Genomic DNA, 22077 nt, shown 5'->3' with positions numbered 1-22077 from the left:
GTTTCATGTAGATGTGCTGAGGTGTGACAGGGAAGCTGTTGGTACATGGAGGATGTGAGGTCTGTAGCAGGAGGCAGCAGCATGCTGAGTTTGTCTGAACTCTTCCATCTGTCTGATCCCACATTATCCCAAAGCCTGTGAGCTTTTCCATTCCTGACCACACATCCCTCACACTGTTCTGCTGCAGATAGTTTCCCACCGACTTGCTCTCTTCCTTTTTTCTTCACACTCCTCCTTAACTCCCTGTTTCCCTCCATGAAGGCCTTCTTCTTTATGCTCAGTGGCTGCAACACAAGTTCACATCAACCAGGCGTTTGTTCAGAAAACAGCGTCACAGCTTTGGACTCAGGAAGTGTTTCAGATGTCAGCTGTCACTCAGACACACTTTCATGGGCCCTGGATAGCTCAGCTGGTAGAGCATCAGACTTTTAATCTGAGGGTCCAGGGTTCAAGTCCCTGTTCAGCTGTAGAAATGTAATCTCCCACTTAACCTGTACTTCCCTCTATGCCTGCACTCTGTTTCTACACTGTCACCTCTGACAGAGCCTGGCTGATGCTTTTCCTTCTATGTAGCTTTGCTGTTAGCTTTGTTGTTAGCTGCATTATATCCTCATTTGTAAGTTATAGAAATATATAAATAATATATATATTATATAAGTTATCTAAAATACATTGTTGCTCAGTTTTCCTCTGAGCCACAGAGATGGTCAGCTCTCATTGTGTCCAATAACTGCAGCTTCTAAAGTGGATTTCATAGCACTGCTGCATCTCTGACAGTTATCACGTCATTTGGGTGGAAAAACATACATCACAACCCTCTGAATCTGCTTTCAGTCCCACTTGAACAGTCTCTCACAGTTTCAGACACAAAATGTGTCTTTTAGTTTGAATCTCAGCTGATATCTACAACAACTGTAGAGGGACTCATATCATTTCACCAGCTGGTGTGATAAACTCACAGAAACACCTCAGGAGCAGCACCTGGGATCTTTTGGGAGAAAAGGGGATTCTCTCCATGCTGATAGAGCTGGTGATAAATGAGTTTATGGATCCTACATATTACACAGTAAAACAATGATAAAGGCGCTTTCTGAGCCTTGACATCTTTTTCTTTTATTAGGAAAATGTTCCAAATTTTATCCCATGGAGGGAGCCAATGAAGTAAAGATTGATGCATAAAAGCATTAAAAACCTCTCCTGTAAGTTCTCTGTTCAAGTTTTATTTAGGTTCAGCTGCATGTTTCTCTTTGTTGAATCTTTAAGCCCTCATAGATCAGTCTGATCCCAACAGAAGTCTCGCAGGTTTACTTGGTTGCTGTAGTTCACTAAAGCAGGACTCTGAGCAGGGCCCTCCGCTAACAGGCTCCTCTCCTTTAGAGCCAGTGACAGGGTTGGCTTTGGGAGGTGACGTTGCTCTGTGCTTTAAAGAGCAGGCTTTAATCCACCAAACTTCAGTTGGATTATGATCTACTTTTCAGAGGATTTGTAAATGACTAAATAAATAACACCACTGACTAAACCTTCAACTGAACCTGAACTGTGAGCAAGAGCCACAGGCGCTTGCACACGCAGCGACTGGCAGGGAGAGAGTTTGGCGTCCAATATGTTTGTTTGTTTTAATCGGTTGTATAAGTCTTAAGAGTCCTGACGTTTGTCTGAAGTCTGTTTAAAGTTTGTCCACGTCATTTCACCCTGAACTGACGATACAAAACAAAAATGGAACTTTTCTATCTGGTTGTAACTTGGATTCTGGTGTCATGCCTGCTGCTTGCCCGAGACACAATGCAGGCCGCCCAAGCAAGAACTGTGTACAGCAGAGACCAGTTGCTTCAACTTCGCTTTGAGGGCGCGCACAACACACCAGATGCGGTTTTAAACTTACCAGACTGTATAAGAAAAGATCACAAGCCCGAACACTCGGCATGGCAGGGAAAAAAGAGGAAGCGAGGCAAACGCGGAGGTGTTCGTTTACGCCGGAGGAAGCGGTGTCTGAAACGGATCCCCCTCCCCACCATGATTTTAGGAAATGTACAATCCCTTAGGAATAAACTCGATGAGCTGCAGGGAAACGTCCAGCTGCAAAAGGATTTTGGGGAATGCTGCGTCTTGGCCTTCACGGAGACCTGGTTGTCTGGGCACGACCAGGACCGAGAACTGTAGATCGACGGTTTTGGATCACCTATCCGGACGGACAGAGATGCTAACATAACGGGGAAGACGCTCGGCGGAGGGGTATGTGTATACCTGAACAGGCGCTACTGTACTTCTGTGACTGTCAGAGAAAACATCTGTTTACCCGACATTGAGCTCCTGTCCGTGTCAATGCGTCCATTCTATCTGCCACGCGAATTTCCGCAAATCTTTCTAACAGTCGTGTACATTCACCCGAAGGCAAATGCCACCATTGCCTGCAATGTTATTTCGGATGTCATGCATAAATTACAATCACTCTCACCCGACGCTCCGAACTTTATCCTAGGTGACTTCAATCATGTGACGTTAAAACATTCCGTGAGAGACTTTTATCAGTATGTCACCTGTCCAACCAGGCGGGGAAAGACACTGGATCTCTGTTATGGTACAGTGAAGGACGCTTACAAATAGATTCCACTGCCCCCGCTGGGCTCTGCAGACCATAACTGTGTTCAACTCATTCCCAAGTACAGATCTGTCTTGAGAAGGGAACAAGTGCAAATCAAGGAAGTAAAGGAATGGACTGAGGATTCAGTTATGTGCCTTCAGGAATGTTATGACTGCACAGACTGGGACACTTTTACAGACTCCTGTAATGATTTGGATGAACTCACTGATGTGGTGTGTTCATATGTGGCTTTTTGTAGGGATATGATTATCCCATGTAAACAGATCAAGATTTACCCAAACAACAAGCCATGGGTAAATGGGACTATTAAAAGCAGTTTACAGAGGAAAAAGGCAGGCTCACAAGCAGGGTACTGCTACTGATCTACATGTAGCCACCAGAGAACTGAAAACTGAGATATCTAAAGCCAAACAAAGATATAAGTCCAAACTCAAACAAAGAATGACTGAGAATAACCTTGGCTCTGCCTGGTCCTGTATGAAAACTATAGCTGGTATCCAGAACCAGAGTAAAAGTAACCATATATCCCTTGAAGGTTTTACATCTGATAATGAGCTTGCAAATGCCTTGAATTGTTTTTATAACCGTTTTGATAAGTTTGATTTCAGCCAGGAAATTGGAAAACTCCAGTGCAAACTCAAAGATGGTCAGCACACCAGCATCACATGTAAAGATGTTGAAAATGTCTTCTTCAAGACAAAGGTTAATAAAAGTTATGGACCAGACAATATCTGTGGGCGTGTAATTAAGACATGTGCAAAAGAGTTGAGCTCAATATTCCAGCTCATTTTTAATAAATCTCTGCAGACACAACATGTACCCAAGGTATGGAAACACGCTGTTGTGGTCCCTGTCCCGAAATGTGGCAGGCCAAGTACTTTGAACTATTTTAGACCCTTTGCCCTAACCTCAATTGTAATGAAAAATTTTGAAAAATGGATGAGGTCACACATCTTAAGGCACACTGAAAATGCATTGGACCCCATGCAGTTTGCCTACAGGCCGAACAGAGGAGTGGAAGATGCTACCATCACCCTACTCCATCAGCTTCTAAAACATCTTGAAGGAAGTGGGTCACATGCACAAGTTTTATTTATTGACTTTTCATCAGCTTTTAACACCATCCAACCACACATTTTAATAAACCGTCTTCTTACACAATTTTCTTTAAGTTTTAATGTTGTTGGTTGGATTTTAGACTTTTTAATTAATAGTACACAGGAAGTCAGGGTGAATGGAGTCATGTCCAGTCAACTTTGCTCCTCCACAGGCTCGCCACAAGGGTGCGCACTCTCACCCCTCCTGTTCATCCTGTATACAAACATGTGTCAGAGTACTTTTGCTAATAGGACCATAATTAAATATGCAGATGACTCTGTCATTGTAAGCTTGCTACAGAAGAACGAACGAGGTCATGGACCAATAGTAGAAGATTTTGTATAGTGGTGTGAGGAATCATATCTTCAACTGAACATAGCAAAAACAAAGGATATGCACATTGATTTTGGAAACAATCCTAGGCATGAGGCCACCACTATGAAAGGTCAAATAGTGGAACAAGTTAAATCCTATAAATGCTTAGGGACAATCATCGACGCCAAACTAAATCTCCAGGAGAATTGTGAGGCTATATGCAAAAAAGGACAACAGCGGTTACACTGTTTGAGGAAGCTTTACCAGTTTAATGTGACAAGACCATGATGATTTTGTTTTATCACTCTTTTATTGAATCAATTATATCTTTTTCTTTAGCATCATGGTTTGGCAATATTCCCCTTACACACAAGAACCGCCTATACCAAATTGTCAAGTGGTCAAGCAAACTAATTGGGGAGACACAGCTGCACCCTTCTTCCCTATACACAAGACAACTACAGCGGATAGCAATGGGTATCCTGGATGATAGCCGACACCCCTTGAATAATGAATTCCAGTACCTCCCCTCTGGACGGAGGCTGGGAGTTCCTGGTTGCAGAACCAACAGATTCAAAAACAGTTTTGTCCCAGCTGCAGTTATTCTGCTAAATAAGATGTAAGACAAATTTCCTGTGGATTATTATGTTTCCAATGCACTTGCAGGTTATGTATTTACTTGTAGCAATGCTTTTGCACTTAAATTGCATTCTAACTGCCATAGTTCTTCAATAACTGCATGAAGCCTTATGGTCATCCCACTGCAGTTCTGCTTCTTGCGTACATATATGTTGTATGTTATATGTCAGCACTGTCCTTGTATTATTTATTCTTGTGTAGCCTATATGTGTTTTTTAGATTCCATGTTTATATGTGTCATGTGTCTTGTAGCTTGTATGTAAGGACACCCATCTCTCTCTTAAACTGCAAAACCAGTTTACCTACGGGTACCAATAAAGTAAACTGAACTGAACTGAACTAAACAGAAGTTTGACTGGTTTGGATACGGTCAGGAGGATCACACTCATTGGACTCATAGAAGATCTGATTTACTTCCTTTACTTCTTCATTTGCTGTTCTGAGTGACACAGAAGACGGGATGGTGAATGAAGAACTGCAGCTAACATTCTTCACAGAGCTGGTGTGGACGGGAGAAGATGATATTCACTGTTGAGGTGAATGGAGACGGTTCTGTGTTCGATGTCATGTAAACATTCCTTTCAACACCCCGACTGATTCATTATGGAACTGCTGCCTGTGCAGAAATCAGAGCAAAGGGTTCAGTGGAACAGTTTTTCTGCACACAAAGGTTCCTAACTGAGTTCAATAACAGGAAAAGGTCAAAAATCATGAATGTAAGGTGATGTGTTTCTGTATTTTATAGGTCAAAGTCCAGAGAGAAGAGCTGCAGGACAGCACATCTGAGTGTCTGGAAGAATAGCTCAGACTGTTTGGTGAATGTTTTCAACCTCAGAGGTTCTGGGATCAAAACTTATGACTCAGTGAAGTTTCAGCTCCAAACACTAAAAATACAAATTGAAAAACACTCCAGAAACATCTTCAAGTGTGAAGGTGGCTTGGTGACTTTCACAGAGACCATAACTTGCCAGTGGTGCAACAGCTGGTTCAAATCCTGCCCGTTATCTTCAGGATAACTTTACATTCAATGGAGCAAACTCCCCATCCTTCCATTTGCTTTACATGGTTTCAGGGGGACTGGAGCCTATCTGCCACAGAAACTCATCAACATTTCAATCCAACAAGTCTGAAACTAAATGAAAAACTGCAGCCCCAGATCAACGTCAGCATGATATAGTCTATGTCAAATGCAGAAACAGTCCCTGTTTCCCTTTTTGGAACTTCTCCTTTCTCAGGACAAAGTTAAATGTATGAGGACCAAAGCCAACAAATACCTGGGACATCTCAGCAGATCCAGGATCAGCAGCTTGTCCTCTGTGGAGGAAACTTCTGTTAACAAAGCTCAGTGAGACCGCGTCAACGTTTCAGTTTAATTTGACTTCCTGAAGGAGGGAAACGGCGCTGGCTGCAGCTCTGAAGAAGTCTCAACTTTATGACTGCTTATACATTCACAGATGGGGTGTTACACAAAAGTGGACGACCTGCACAGGACAGATAAGTTTTTCAGTCGCTAACTTGACCTCTAAAGCTGCCAGACTTTGCTTCCTGCTTCTGAAGAGTGCAGACGTGTCTCTGCTTCCTCCTGCTGCTTATTGCTTTATTTGCTTTTAAATCATTTACTTCTTTCCACAAGTCTTGGATATAATTTTATTATTTTTCTTTTAATGTCAGACAATATTTTCACGCCTTTTCAGGATAAATACTACAAATTAAATGATACAATCACAGACTCTGTGGTATTTAGTAAATATAATAATAAACTTGAATCCACTGTGTACTTGTATGTAACTTTATTAGCAGCGTCCTCCTGACGTAACATCCTCTCTGCCTCCTAACGCTCTCTGGTCGCTATGGTAACGCTGAAACATGTCTTCAAAATGCAGCTTTCTTTTTCTTAGCCTCTTCTTCTGTCTCCTCAGTGGGAAGAAGCTTTCCAAACACGCCTGTTTTTGACTCATTTTGCTCGGTTCGTGGGTTTAATATCAGCGTTGATGTGACCGAGACGAGAGAGCGAGTCAAGAACAGACGGATGGAACGGAGAGAATTCGGTCATTTTTCCAAATAATGTGGCTCTTTGTGGTAACACAGTAAAAAATGCGGCTCTTAGTCTATGACCGGTTGGCCACCCCTGCTTTAGGTGTTCTTGTGGGAGGTGTGAGCCAATGCCAGTAGTAGATGAGTCGGTGTGCTGCCGCGAACAGTCTAAAGTGTGCGAGAGGAGAGAGGAGGAGGGAGCAGATGTTCCGGAGCATACGTCATTTTTATGTTGGAACGTTGGCGGGACACTGGCCTGTGGATTTCAGTGGCGTGCGTTCAAATTTCGAAAATAACAGAAAACCGGGCATATTTATCACAAAAATGTATTTCAACTCGAAAATAATAGTTATTTCAGACTAAACAAAAAAAAAGTCGTCTCCAGGTGTCATGAGGTCTTTAATGTTGGCCTGTTGGGAATTTGATATACGTGGCTGAGATGCGATTAATTCTGCTCCACGTGGCTGGCATGGCTCGGGTCACGGTAGACTGGCACAGTCCCAATCGGTTGGCGACCTGCCCCTGGAATGCCCCGGTTGGAACCCCAGTGTGCACATCACCTCTGGAATGCTCCGGTTGGAACCCCAGTGTGCACATCACCTGTGGGCACAGGCAGCGCATGTGTTGTGCTCCAACGCCGGCCGCAGCTCTGCGCACAGTTCCAGGAGGATTTCCCTCAAAACGGCTGATGAGTCAGTCGCCATCATGTGCCAGCTAATCCTCTCTGTTGTAGTGAACACACGCTCTCTTCGAATTGCACCATTTGCAAAGTCTTCTAATTTAAGCAGCCATTGTTTTTAATGGTTTGCATTGCACCACTTTGCGCTGTTTTTATGTCCGCTCGTGTAATTGCAGACACATGGGTGTGTTAATAGTTTATCAGTATTAATTGTTCATGTGTCTCAGGTGTGCACATCACTGTCTGAGCACTAATTGTTTTCACATTTATTTATTATAACAGTTTCCCAACATCACCTTAGGTGTCGCCAAAGAATCAACAGCTGTAGAAAAGTGCGTACGCCAGCCCTGAAGCTGCCGTGAGGCACCGCACATTTCCACGGTCTTTTCGTTCTTGATCTGATCGTTGACGTGAAAACGTGCGCCACTATTTTGTGCGTACGCACGCTTTGTACATGAGGCCCCTGATGTCTATGTATGCACGCCACTGATTCCATGGCTACGTCAGCTGACCGCGCGCTCTCATGAAACGTAAAATGTCTACCTTCTGGCTCGTTGGTCTAGGGGTATGATTCTCGCTTCGGGTGCGAGAGGTCCCGGGTTCAAATCCCGGACGAGCCCTCCTACTCTAAGAAAAGCTTACAGAAAGCTTGATGGTTAACTTTGGGTACCTTCCTTGATCTCACCCAAATTGTTCATTAAGAGTGCTGATAACAATTGCAAAAATGTCCTGTCTTACTACATTGTTTGGAGCTGTAGCAGCTGGCTCTCCCTTCACTCAACATGAGTGAAGTTATTGAGGACATAGACTGAACAACCCCAACATTGAAGCCACTGACAGTTAAGTGAACAACTCATCTTTTTTTTACAATGCAATTTTTAGCTAGACAAACCGTTATCCCGACTTTTACTTGGAGTTTACGTTGACCCTCCACAAGTTTACACTCACAGGGATTTGTAGTGTTACAGATTAATTTACACATACTTTTGGCAACTAATCTCCACTTTAGAATAAGAGAACTTTGAAATAAAAAAGATGGAAGCAACACTGACATTGAGTGAGCTGAACTGAAAGTTGTAGGATGTTTCTATTCGATGATCGAACGTACCTTCCGAGGGTATCATTTTGACTATAACATTGAATGCATTTGGAATCAAAGCCCCAAATAAGGAAATACAGCTCAAACCTCCACCACTCATTCTGAAGTTGCTTGGAGTCCTTCTTAAATGAATTTCTTATCTGGAATTTGAAAGACAGATCCACGCATAAATACCTGTATCATGTAAGCACACCCTCTGCAGTATTATCTAAAGCAGTTTTGGTATTTGTTCTATAAATCCAGATTGAAACGCTTCAAGTCAATGGTAGAGAAATGGAGATATAGGCCTGTTCTGTCTTAAAGTTGGGCTTCTTCATAAAATGTGATGTGAATTGGTGGAACCTGGCGGTGAGTATTGACTCATTGGTCTCAGGAGTTTTTGTGGGCTGTTCAGTGTATGTGCCTAATAACTTCACTCATGCTGAGGGAAGGGAGAGCCAACTCCAAACAATATAGGCTCATTGCTCTGGAAAAGTCAAAGAAGAAAGAAAGCAATCACAAATTCCCAGGATTCCATGGCTACGTCAGCTGTCCGAACGCTCTCACGAAACGCAGCTGTCCGAACGCTCTCACGAAACGCAGGAAGACCACCGTTTGGCTCGTTGGTCTAGTTAACCATCAAGCTTTCTATACGGAAAGCTTGATGGTTAACTTTGGGTACCTTCCTTGATCTTAAATGCGTCTCTCTTTGCTCACCCAAATTGTTAATTAAAGCTGCCGTCTGCAACTTTTTTTTAGTCATATTCTGATTCTGGAAGTAGAATATTAAATAGGCTGTTTAGGAAAAATCCCGAATTCTGTAGCTCCCTCTGAAGCCTGTAATCATGCTTGCAAAAATCGAGCGCTCCCGGCTGTTTTTAACCAAACACGTTAGGTTTATTATTTATCTATTATCTGAGCAGAACAGTCACCAACCACGTCTTCCATGCTGAGTCTGCCCCCAGCTTGTGTGCGCGCACACTGGTGTGAACTCACGTGCACAACCTCGTCCACAGAGGGGGAGGGACCTGAAAGTTGTATCAGTTCGAATTTTCCGACTTTAGACTCGGAATTTTGAAAACCTGCCGACGGCAGCTTTAAGAGTGCTGATAACAATTGCAAAAATGTCCTGTCTTACTATATTGTTTGGAGCTGTTGCAGCTGGCTCTCCCTTCACTCAACATGAGTGAAGTTATTGAGGACATAGAGTGAACAACCCCAACATTAAAGGAGTCTTGGCCCTGTGGTGAAGTGGTGGTTGATTGACGCTGTGACGCTTTGCTTTGCGGTAAGACGTGTTGCATCACTTCCTGTTACCTTGCTTGTGCACTGTGGAATTTATTTCTCCTCTTGGACTACTGATAATCACTTTATTTCTACCTATAACTTACACAATTTTGCATAGTTAACTCTATAGCTTACCATTTGTTTCTATCACACTCCTACAGATCTTTAATCTTTATTCTCACTTTTTAGCGGTGTGTCTGGTTCTCTAGCTTAGCATGGCTACCAGTTCTCTCCCTCCATCTCCTGCTTTCACCCTCTCCGTGTGTCAGATGTTTAGGTACTCCTCTGCCTCCTTTAGTGATAATGGTACATGTAACAAATGTAGTCTTTTTGTAGTTTTGGAGGCGAGGTTATCTGAATTGGAAGCTCGGCTCTGCACTGTTGAACATCAACCGATAGCGAGCCAGGTCCCTTTAGTCAATGCGGAGCCACCTAGCGTAGCTAGCTCAATTAGCCTCCCCCTAGCAGAACCCGAGCAGCCAGGATTACAGGGTGGCTGGGTGACTGTCAGGAAGAGGCATAGCTCTAAAGTCAAGCCCGTTGTTCACCATCGACCTGTCCACGCTTCAAATAGATTTTCCCCACTCAGCGACACACCCGCTGAGGACAAAACCCTGGTAACTAGCAGCTCTATAGTCAGAAACGTGGCATTAGAGGCACCAGCGGCCATAGTCAAATGCATTCCAGGGGCCAGAGCGGGCGACATAGAATCCTATTTAAAACTGCTGGCTAAAGATAAACGTAAATACGGTGAAACTGTTATTCACGTCGGCGTTAATGACACTCGGTTACGCCAATCGGAGGTCACTAAAATTAATGTTGCATCGGTGTGTGATTTTGCCAAAACAATGTGGGACTCCGTAGTTTTCTCTGGACCCCTGCCAAATCTGACCAGTGATGACATGTTTAGTCGCATGTCCTCCTTCAATCGCTGGTTGTCTAGATGGTGTCCAGCAAACAACGTGGGCTACAGAGATAATTGGCAATCTTTCTGGAGAAAACCTGGTCTGATGAGGAGAGACGACATCCATCCCACTTTGGAAGGAGTGGGACTTTCCTGTTCCCGCACCACCGTTGACATAAAAGAAAAACTGCTCTGGATTTAGGCCACACACAAGTTTAATGCAGCAGTCTCTGATAGCATGGAACACACAGGCCTGCTTCTGCTTCAGGTTCTGATACATCTGCCGCAGCACAGCTGGATCCACAGCTGGGGGTTCTCTGATGGCTCTCATTTCTGTCACAGCAGCAGACTGAGGACAATAGTCGGGCACGTTTTCCTGTTCATCGTCTGGCTCTCTTTGCTGCAGCTCATCATCACAACTTCAGATTCAGGAGCCAGATTACACCATTCATCCATCACATGCTCTTTGCTCTCCTCAAACTCTACAAGTGCATTCTCAATCTCCTCAGTGTGTTTCTCATATTAGTCTCTGTGTGTTTGTATAATGTTTTTCACGCTCTCAGGACGGTTTGAGCCTGGGAGCTGCACCCAGCCAGAGTTGTACAAAGACTCGTAGGTTGGAAGATGGGCACTTGGTATTTCATACTCGGATCGGTGAGGAAGGTACAGTCTCAGTAATCTGGCATAAAACTGCTCGGGCTGTTTCTCCTTGGAACATTGGTAATATCTGATGACAGAGGGCTTATCATTTTTCCGCCTTTGGACAAATCCCAGCTCATTCAGAAGTGGTGAAACACCATCACGCTTTGAGTGGTCTGCACTGACAAACCTGCAGCTAGCAGCAAAATCAGCCGAGCACATCTCCTCATACTCTGGGGTCTCGGGTCTGGCTTTGTATTTGTCACTCAAACTCGTCATCCAGACATTACGAGACTCTGACGGGGTGTCCTCCAAGAATGACATGGGGCGACTCATTTTCACTGGACTGTCATCAGTGGGAATGAACACAACACTGCGTGAGCACTTCTTCATCTTTATTCCACATGCACGAGTCACACACTCCTGAGCACTGATCTCTCTCTTTCTGGAGTAAGCCTGCATGACAGCTCTCATCTCATCACACTCATTAACTCTGTCCATGTTGGAATTCTCCATGACAGTTTGCAGGTACTCTGACAGACCACTTTCCTTCTTTGGGATGTATTTAGTCAGATACTGTACACACGAGTAAGCAGCTGCCCTGCAGTGAACATCATGTGCTGATTGGCTGCTTTATCTGTCAATCACTGACACTGCCCACAGCAACAGGACAGTATATTCAGCAATAAGGTAATACTTTCTGCTGACATGGCAGACTCGCTTTAACTGGAAACACTTGAGATATTTATATTACATTTACATTATATTACAACAACAGATATTTAGATATAAATATAAATGTATGTTTATCCGTCAAGTTAAGCAGTTATAGAAGTTTGTTGAAATTTTGTTAATAGTACAAAAAAAAATTGTGTCTTACAATGAAATCAAGTGACAGGTTTAGGATTATTACAACTTCCATCTTTCAAAGTGTTTTTCACCTGAAATCCTGTCAATTTTAGCCCTGTTATATGTGTAACCTGGACCTCTTGTAGCTGTTGTACTGTTATTTAAAACCTTTCATTTTATCACAATAACATGGTGTGTTAGACTTAAATGTTATAAAATGTAATGTCAGCAAGAGACATTATTAAAACTTTAATCAGAGTTCCCCAAAATGACTAATACGGTGCATGATTCTATCATAAGTTCAATGGATACAGTCAAATTTGCATGAGCTATATACTGACCGAGGGATCGGACCTGTCCTGCATAATGTTAATCTCCCCCTTTTGTGTAAATGGCAGAGCAGAGCCTTCCGTTATCAGGCCCCTCTCTGTGGAACCAGCTGCCAGTTTGGCTTCAGGAAGCAGACACCCTCTCTACTTTTAAGATCAGGCTTAAAACTTTCCTTTCTGATGAAGCTTATAGTTAGGGATGGCTCAGGTGAGCCTGAAAACATCCCATAGTTCTGCTGCTATTGGCCCAGCCTGCTGGGGGAGCTCCCATGATGCACCTCTCCTCTCCATGTACATGTGACATCATTGTTGTCATTAACTTGTTCCTCTCTCTCAGCAGGTGTCCCTGGCCTGGTGTTCCGCTGCTTGTTGTCCCCTCTTTTCTGTCCTCTCAGCCCCAGCTGCTCCAGGCAGATGGCCGCCCTTCCTGGTTCTGGTTCTGATGGAGCTTTCTTCCTGTTAAAACTCAGTTTTTTCTTCCCACACTTCTGTGCGTGCTCGGGATTGAACAGAAGTTACGGTGCATTTTGTAGGATTCCTTAGCTAAGCTACATCTTTTAATTGTGTCTGTGTTAATAAAACTGAACTGAAATGACAAATAAATGAACATGTGCATCTGTACTGTTATATGTTACGTTAAAACAGAGTACTGAAATATATCTTTATTGAATAGATGAATAAATCTGAAGTCTGATTCTGTCCAGGGTTCCTTCAAGGTGTCCTCCCTCTGTTACCATCTCACATCTGAAATTCCTCTCAGTAGTATTTCAGAGCTGAGCCTTGGTTGGGAGAGTTTTTATCTTCACTTCATCTTCACAGACTATATTACCACAGCAATACAACTGAGCCAAATGCTGGATTTAAATTCATTTTCATTATATTTTCAAAGAAACTTCATTAATAAAAATAGAACATAAAACAATATTAACTATGTGTAAACTATATACATATATATGAAATTTATTCTGCCAGAGGGCAGGGTCTTTCCACTGCCTCAATGTTAATGATTTTGTTCCCAATATATTTTATATTTAGAAAGACTTTACCCTTTTCCAGGGCTCCCACAAGTCCTGGGAAATATAAAAGACTTCGGTGCTGGACATGAGGAGCTCCAGCACCCCCCTTGTGCTGCTCTCCATCACGCCCATCACCTCCACTCCAGCTGCCTCATCAGTCACAATCAGCACCGGCCAAAACAAACAGCACTTATGTCCCATAATACCTTGCAGCTAGATATTAAACCCCTTTCTTACTCCTTGTTTATTTCTTTAATCTCTTTCTCAATTGTGTCAGATCATTTGCCATTTTATGTCTGTATAATATACACTAGATTGCCAAAAGTATTCACTCACTCATCCAGATAATTAAATTCAGGTGTTCCCATCACTTCCATGGCCACAGGTGTAGAAATGCAAGCCCCTCGGCATGCAGACTGCTTCTACAAACATCTGTGAAAGAATGGCTCGCTCTCAGGAGCTCAGTGGATTCCAGCGTGGTGCCATGATAGGATGCCACCTGTGCAACAAGTCCAGTGGAGACATTTCCTCGCTCCTAAATGTCCCACAGTCAGCTGTCAGTGGTGTTAGAACAAAGTGGAAGCGACTGGGAACGCCAGCAGCTCAGCCACCAAGTGGTCGGCCACGTAAAATGACAGAGCGGGGTTTGGAGGTCTGTAGCAATGGACTCTGCAGAAGGTTGGCGACCTTTCTGCAGTCAATTGCTGCAGACCTCCAAACTTCATGTGGCCTTTTACATGTTTAAACCAGAGAAAACAACTCCTTGTATGTGCCTACCGACTTGGCAAATAAAGCTCATTCTGATTCTGATTAGAATGTGTTTTTAGATTAGATGAATTAGAATGCTTTTTACTTCTACATTGCTGTAGGGTGTTGTGTGCAGGAAGTCCCCTCCTGCATCCATGTTGGACTTTAAGTGGGTAATCCTGCACTGGCTGCCGAGGTCCAGCTCCTGGACTGCAGCTTCCCGCCACAGCGTGAGGGAGGCAGAAGCTTTATCCTGTACAGAACACAGTATGAGATGTCAGAACTATAAAGGCACCAGAGATTACTCTGTAATGTGCAGCCTACAAGTGACCACAGTGAACATATAAACAACCAGCGCCGCAGAAAGAGACAGTTAGCACACTCCCATAGACTACTAAGGTAATCACAGAATATGAAAGTTATCTTATTTTATCTTCCCTTATCTAGAAACTACAGAGGTTGTCCCTCCTCTCCAATCCTCCCGTTCTCTGGTCTTACCTGCTGCAGCTTCACCTCACGCAGCGGGACCTCCTCTCTCCCACTGCGGACCTTTTTCACAGCTGAGAGCTAAATAAGAACAAGTTCAATCACTTAGTGATCTAATTAGACCTAAACATGTCATTGCAAAAGCTTTTCTGTAATAAAACATTTCAAATACTGGTAGGCATTACTTTGTCTACCTAAAATGTTTGTATCTCTGAATTACAATTAAGCACGGTCATTTATCTGAGTGTATTAGTGTGTTCTTCTGATGAAGACAAATCAACATACCTGAACAACTTTGCCCTCCAGTGTGAGGAGGCCCTTTGTCCCCTTCACATTCTTTATAGTTGTGTGTAGGGACGGGGGACAGAGGAGGGCTTTCCTGCAAAGGGGTCCATCCTGCAAACCTTGCAGCACCAACCCCGCTCCATGCTGTCAGAGGTGGAGAAGATCATTAGGCTTTCCCTGGCCCTGCCCATATCTGTCACAGCATCTGAGCGCTCTTTCTCAGCCTGAAAACCTGGCTGCGCAGCACCATGACGCAGGAGAGACTAACACATTTGGCCATTATGAACACTCACAGTGACCTTACGGATAAATTGGCTTAAACAATTTATCAAGAACACATCTTCAATTTGGAACTTCATACCGAATTTAATTTTCTCTAAATTAGGAGGCCTAAATTTCTTTTTACTTTGTAATTATAATGTTGAAAAAATCCCCTCAAAACTATCCTACTTTCATAAACAGATGCTTCTTTCTTGGTCATTGATCTGCAAACATAATTTTCCCCCACATAGATACTACATATGGAGCAATATTGGTATGAAGTTCCAAATTTAAAATGGGTTCTTGATAAATTGTTGCCAATTGCCAATTTATTTAGAAAATATTAATACCACCTCAAACCAACTGGGTTATGTGTCGCACACGGAGCAAGACACCTGAGCTCAGCCACTCTGCTGGGAAATAATATGGGCACGGAGCGCAAAAAGAGCGAGATGAGGAGGTAACTGGGCTATATAGTCCATCCCACCAGCAGTCAATGGCTATTTACCCTTATTGCGGTGTGCAATTAGGGCCGTCATGATCATAGGATGCGAAAGCATCTATGCTACTACACCAGCCTTCACCATTTCCCCAAGGAAAGACAGCGCCAGTGCATTATGAACCTCATTTATCCTCCTCTCTGCATCAAACACATTCATGCTGCCTTAACTGAAAACCGTCATTTCCACCTTGCAAATTTGAAAGTCAGGCCAAAATGCCATCGCTGTCAATTTGGGGAAAACGGAAAACTCATGCTACAACATTTCAAATGTGAGACTTTCAAAGTAATTAGGCTTTGGAACTTTTCGAAGGTTTTAAGATAATCACAGGACTGGGAAACCTCCCAAACTCGCCTTAACCATGGCCTGAACAGGCTAACGTTATGCCTGTTTGGTTCGTTAGCTAGCTAACTAATGCTAACGTTAGCTAGTGAACGCTAACTGTCAGAGCAGTAATTAAAACATATTAACAAACATACTTGCTTGATAACTTACCTTATTTATTCTTCTTCAAAAGAATTAAAAAAAGTGGACTCAGCAGGCTGCCCTCAGTGCCCCGGCCTGTGTGCTGGACTGCTGCGTTGCTGACATAGACCTAATATACTTTGCTGAGCGGGAGAGACTGAATGTCGCATGCATGCACACTTCTTCTTCTTTGAATGCGCAGTGGGAGTGAGACTGTGTTGCTACTTATTGTTGAATGAGCTTCACTCTAAATAAAGTCATCTTCCCTCTAAACACTAAGTTTTTTGCATTTTTCACCATGCAACTAACTTTTACTTCATAAAAATCAGTCATAAGTGCATATGGTAATTAACCTAGTAAAGTTAAGGAATGTATGTATGTCAGGGCAGCTATTGGACTTTACAGTGAAGATGTATTGTATATAGATAATCCATGAGCCTAGTCAAGCGGTGAAGTTGTAAAGCAATGAGATTGCTGAGATTTTCTCATGAGAATGAGAAAAAAGTGATCAGAGCTTCATCCTCTGTGGCTGGTTGACTGTTAGAGCTTCCAGCTGCCTCTAACTCCCACACCTCAAAAAACAAATGTCCCTTACAGGGTAGACATCTCAGGTGATGTTCTGACTGGGGTGGTTTATATAATCTATGTGTATAACTGTTTGTGTTCTACCACCCAGGTATAGACAATAGTGATCCATCGGCTACTATTTATAACACTCTAATGCCCTCTCCTTCACAGTGACGGTGCTGCTGTCAACACAAATAATTATTAACTTCCGTCACAGAAATGGATGTTAATGACATGATTTTTATCCACAAGGACAATTCTTTCCAATTCTTCAAAAAAATACAGTTATATTTACTTCTGCGTCCTGCATGTCTTGTGTTGAAAAATTTGCCGATCACACTGTGACACACACACACACACAGACACACAGACACGAGGAAGTTAACCAGCTTCGGCTGCTGCTGATTGGTTGGCAGACACCTCTGTTTCTATTGGCCCTCAGTCTCCATGTTTCTGATCCTGGACCTGCTGAGATGTCCCAGGCCATTGTTGGTTTTGATCCTCATACATTTAACTTTGTCCTGAGCGGGCGGGAGTGCAAAGTTGTACCATCTGAAACGGCTGAAGAGTGCTCACTGCAGCGGGTGGGCGTAGGTGCAAAGTGACGCTTTGTAGGCAAAAAAAGAGCACCGCCACAAGTGCGCATTGTGCCAGGAAGGGCTCTCGGACGTGAAACAGTGGAGGGTTATCGCTTCTCGGCCTTTTGGCTAAGACTGCGATCGCCTCCTTTGGGTGGACTATTTTATGCCTTTTCGGCATTAAATTTTTCTCGCTTTGGAGGTTCTTTTTTGCGTCCAATCAAAGTATTCCAAGTCGTTTGTAGTTGGAGTTCTTTGTCTTTAAATTTTCTTGTATTACCCTTTTTTTTTCCAGGTTTTTGCTTTTTGAACGAGTTTCAGCTGAAACAGGGTCGGTGTTGGTGTTTCCATTTTTTTTAGAGGAAGGTAAGTATCCATTTTTAGTACCTTTTAATCCACTTTTTACTCTTTTATTGGGCTTTTAGTGTGATATTTATTTTTGTTCTTTTAAGCATTTTATTTAAAAACTGTTTGTGGTGCCTCCATCATGTCGGCAAACTATGCTGGCATGAGGAGGCACCACAGCGCTAGATTTTTATTTAAAGAAAAAGAAGGAAAGCTTATAGAGATGTCCAGATTGGACTTCTCTCGGAAGCTAATTCAAAACATATTGAACTTCAAGCCAGACGATTTGAATTGCATCCTGTCATTGCCTTTTAACAAAGGTTTCGATGTAAGTTTTCGCACTGCAGCTTTGCTGCAGGAGTTTTGGATGAGATTTGGTAATGTGCAAGCCCAGTTTTCTGCGTTTACTGTTGAGAAACTTACTGACAATACTCTGAAGACAGTAATTGTCAGAATGTTCAATGAAATGGTGAACGCAGAAGATATCTGTATATGGTTGGGAAGATTCTGCACTGTTAAAGGCCAGGCAATGAAGGTGAGGGATGTTGACGGCATCTGGAACTGCGCCTGGAGGGTCCCCATCCAACAATGGCAAGACCCCCAGGGCTTCCAGGGCCTGAAACATCTCCCATCAATGATTGTCTTGGGAGAAAACAGAGGCTACATCCACTACCAGGGACAGCCCAAACTCTGCCGCAAATGTGTGGAGCACGGGCACCTGGTGGAGGCCTGCACGAAGGTGTTTTGTGGCAAATGTAGAGGAATCGGTCACACCTTCGAAGAGTGTACTCATGGCAGAAAGTGCAATCTCTGTGGAGAATCAAACCACCTCTTCAGAGATTGCCCAAAATCTTTTGCCAACAAATTGAAATCCAAAAAAACGCGGGAAGGAAATGGAGGGCAGACCGAGGCAGTTAACGAGCTACTTGAAACAGCTGGGCTGGAAAATTCAAACTTCCCGCCAAAATCCCTGAATGGTGGACAGCAGTCAGGTGAGGCCGAGGAGGGGGAGGGGCCTGCTACACCCCCACCAATGGAGAGTTCTGGAGAGGAGGAGGAGGAGGTGGTGCAGGCAGAAGGCGGAGCTAGTTCAGAATGTGAAGAAGTCCAATCACAGGATGATAGCGAGGATGCCTCCCTCCCAGATGCCCAGCAAACAAAGAGGCTTGCATCAGAATTGTCCTCTGATTCTCCTATAGTCTCAGAGAAGAGGGGAAGAGCTGGGACTACCTCAGACAGTTCATCTGTGGAGGAGCCCAGAGTCTTCCCCTCCAATTCACCAAATGAGGTTTCTTTTTTAAATGTAGTTCTGCAATCAACCCCTAGAGACTCAAAATTTAACAAAACCTTGCAACAGAGGCCAACCCCCAGAGTCCGACCGGGGAATAGAGCTCAACACCCTCGCCTCTCACCTGTAGAAGTGAAGGAAGAGCTCCATTCACAAGAAATTACATAACTGCTTTTAAGACATTTTAAATGTTTTAACCCTCATTTAGTCATTTAAGATGTCATACCTGTTGTTTTTAACCATACTCATGACACTCACTCTCTCAACTATTAATGTGAGAAGTGTAAAGTCGAAAGTTAGAGCCCAGAGTGTTTTATCCTTTCTTAGTTCTTTTAAGTCAGATGTTCTTTTAATACAGGAATGCGGCCTACCGTTTTTAAAGCACTACAGACAGTGGGAGGAGATGTGGCCACAGACATCATTGTGGAGTGGATCCAACCAAAACAAAAATGATGGAGTGGCCATTTTGATCAAAAACCCTCAGGTTCTGGTGAAGGGCAGCACTGTGGTGAGAGACGGACGGGCACTTTTAGCACATTTGACTTTTATGGGACAAGATTTTAACCTCTTAAATATTTATGGCTTTAACGAAAAAAATGACCGGTATGACCTTTTAGAAGACCTGCAGTCCCACATGCTAGGTAGGGCACCACTAGTTTTAGGGGGTGATTTTAACTGTATTTTAAGCAGGAGTGACAGAAAAAGAGCAGGGGAATTTTTTAAAGTTGACAAAACATCGGTTTTATTACAGGGCATATGCAAGGATTTTAAACTTCAGGACTGTTTTAAAACCATGCATCCCAGAGAGGAGGGCTTCACCTGGTTCAGTGGTGATGGCACCAGAGCCTCTCGTATAGACTACCTTTTTACACGGGACTGCCCACCAACCGATGCTAGATTGACCCCCGTTTTCTTTTCTGATCACCTGATGCTTTCCTGCACCCTATCACTCTCTTCGGGTGTGACTTCCGGAAGTGGTCTGTGGAAACTAAACTGCTCCCTTTTAAAAGAAAATGAAATAGTTAGTCAGTACCGGGAGCAGTACCACGAGTGGCAGACCCTTCAAGACTTTTACGATACACGTGCACACTGGTGGGAAATGGTGAAGGAAAAGACCCAGACTTTCTTTAGACAGGCAGGTATGAGAAAAAAGAATAGGGAAAACAGACGCATGATGGGACTGCAGAAGCGACTAAAGCGCTATTTTAAATTAAACCAACAAGGGATGGATTTTAATGATGAAATTAAACAAGTGAAAACAGAGATGTCGATTTTAGCAGATATTAAAAGTAAGGGTGTCATTTTAAGAAGCAGGGAACGAGAAATAGAGGAAGGAGAGAAGTGCACAAGGTATTTTTTTAAGAAAATTGTGAATAAAGGGGGGGCCATTTTAAAGCTAACAAAAGAGAACGGGTGCACAGTTGATTCAATGGAAGAAATTAAACAAGCTGTTGAACAATTTTTATCGTGAATTGTACGAACAAAAACCTGTTGAAATGGACACCATGACAGAAGTTTTAAATTTCATAGAAAAAACAGTAAAAGACAGTGTGCCTTTAACCCAAGATTTTACAATTTCAGAGTTAAATAAATGTTTTACAAATTTTAAGAAAGGGAAGTCCCCAGGACAAGATGGACTTCCCTTGGAATTTTATTTGACCTTTTGGGATATTTTAGCACCTGACTTGTTTACTGTTTTTATGGAATTTGAGCAACTTGACCGACTTCCTGACATTTTAGAGCAGGGATAGTGACTCTTCTTCACAAAAAAAAAGACAAGACTGACTTGAAGAATTGGAGACCGATTACACTTTTAAATTTTGACTGTAAACTTTTTAGTAAACTTTTAGCTTCACGTATGTCCTTGTTTTTAGAAGACCTGATTCACCCGGATCAAGCCTGTGCCATCCCGGGGAGGAAGATAACCGACAGCCTCGTACTGATCCGAGACACCATCTGTTATGCGAGAGACAGAAACATTCGGCTAGCAGTCCTAAATTTAGACTTTGAGAAAGCCTTTGATCGGGTCTCGCACCAGTACCTTTTCCAGGTACTGCAAAAAATGGGGTTCCCAGAAAGGTTTATAGCTTGGGTGGGTCTGCTGTACCGGGGCATTACCAGCAAATTCCTTAACGGGCATCTGACAAAAGCAGTAAACATCCACTGCGGTGTCCGTCAGGGTTGTCCGTTATCTGCCCTCCTCTAAATCATCTGTGTCGAACCACTGGCACAGAGCTTGAGAAGGGACCACCGAATCAATGGGGTGAGAGTCCCGGGGAGCGGGGGACTATCGACAAAGTGTGTTTTATATATGGACGACGTAAACATTTTATGTACAGACCTAATATCCATCAATAGGACTCTGGACTTGACTGACTGGTATGGACGGGCCTCTGGGGCAAAACTAAACAGAAACAAGACCCAAGCCCAATTTTACGGGCCATGGACAGCGACTGAGACTGCAGGACTCCCTGTGACTATAACCCAGACAAAACAGAAAATACTGGGGATAAATTTTGACAAGGAAGGGGGAGGGACATCAAACTGGCCAGACGTGGTAGGGAAAGTAAAGCAAAGACTAGGATACTGGGGACTTAGAGGACTGACCATTGAAGGAAAGGTTTTAATCATCAAAGCCGTGATTTTACCTTTGCTTTTACTAATCAGTTCTGTTTTTATCCCACCTAGAAAAGTGCTTTTAGACCTGGACCGAGCCATTTTTTATTTTCTGTGGGGCTCCAAGTGGGAAAGACTGAGGAGAGATGTAATGAAGAAACAAAAAGAGAAAGGAGGAAAAGGAGTGCCTGATTTTTATTTGTTTTTAGGAAGCAGATACACTACACTGCACATCCTACAGGCCACAGACCCATCCGGAAACCCCAAAACTAAAGCAATGACACGATTCTGGATGGGTTCTTACCTCAGAAGACTGAAGATTTTACCCACCGACCTAAAAGTGCCTGTGTCTTTTAGCCTGCCACCATCCTATGCTTTTATCCAGACGTTCTTAAAGCATTTTAACTTGGAGGCAGAGGAGTTGCATGTTTTAACAAACCACCGCTCTTTGATTTCTGTTGTGCAGGAGC

The 22077-nt window shown here is 43.3% G+C and overlaps 2 non-coding genes across 2 annotated transcripts; both read left to right on the top strand.

Moving 5' to 3' along the window:
* Positions 1-392: 392 nt before the first annotated feature.
* On the top strand, positions 393-467 carry trnak-uuu (transfer RNA lysine (anticodon UUU)). The gene has a single exon. It is a non-coding gene; the product is annotated as a tRNA-Lys (tRNA).
* A 7448-nt stretch (positions 468-7915) lies between these two features.
* trnap-cgg (transfer RNA proline (anticodon CGG)) lies at positions 7916-7987 on the top strand. Its single transcript has one exon. It is a non-coding gene; the product is annotated as a tRNA-Pro (tRNA).
* Positions 7988-22077: the final 14090 nt, after the last annotated feature.

Source organism: Odontesthes bonariensis, chromosome 2 (assembly GCF_027942865.1).
Source record: "Odontesthes bonariensis isolate fOdoBon6 chromosome 2, fOdoBon6.hap1, whole genome shotgun sequence".
NCBI classification, from domain to species: Eukaryota; Metazoa; Chordata; class Actinopteri; order Atheriniformes; family Atherinopsidae; genus Odontesthes; species Odontesthes bonariensis.
The sequence above is the reverse complement of the archived record's forward strand: the minus strand, read 5'-3'. Positions and strand labels throughout refer to the sequence as shown.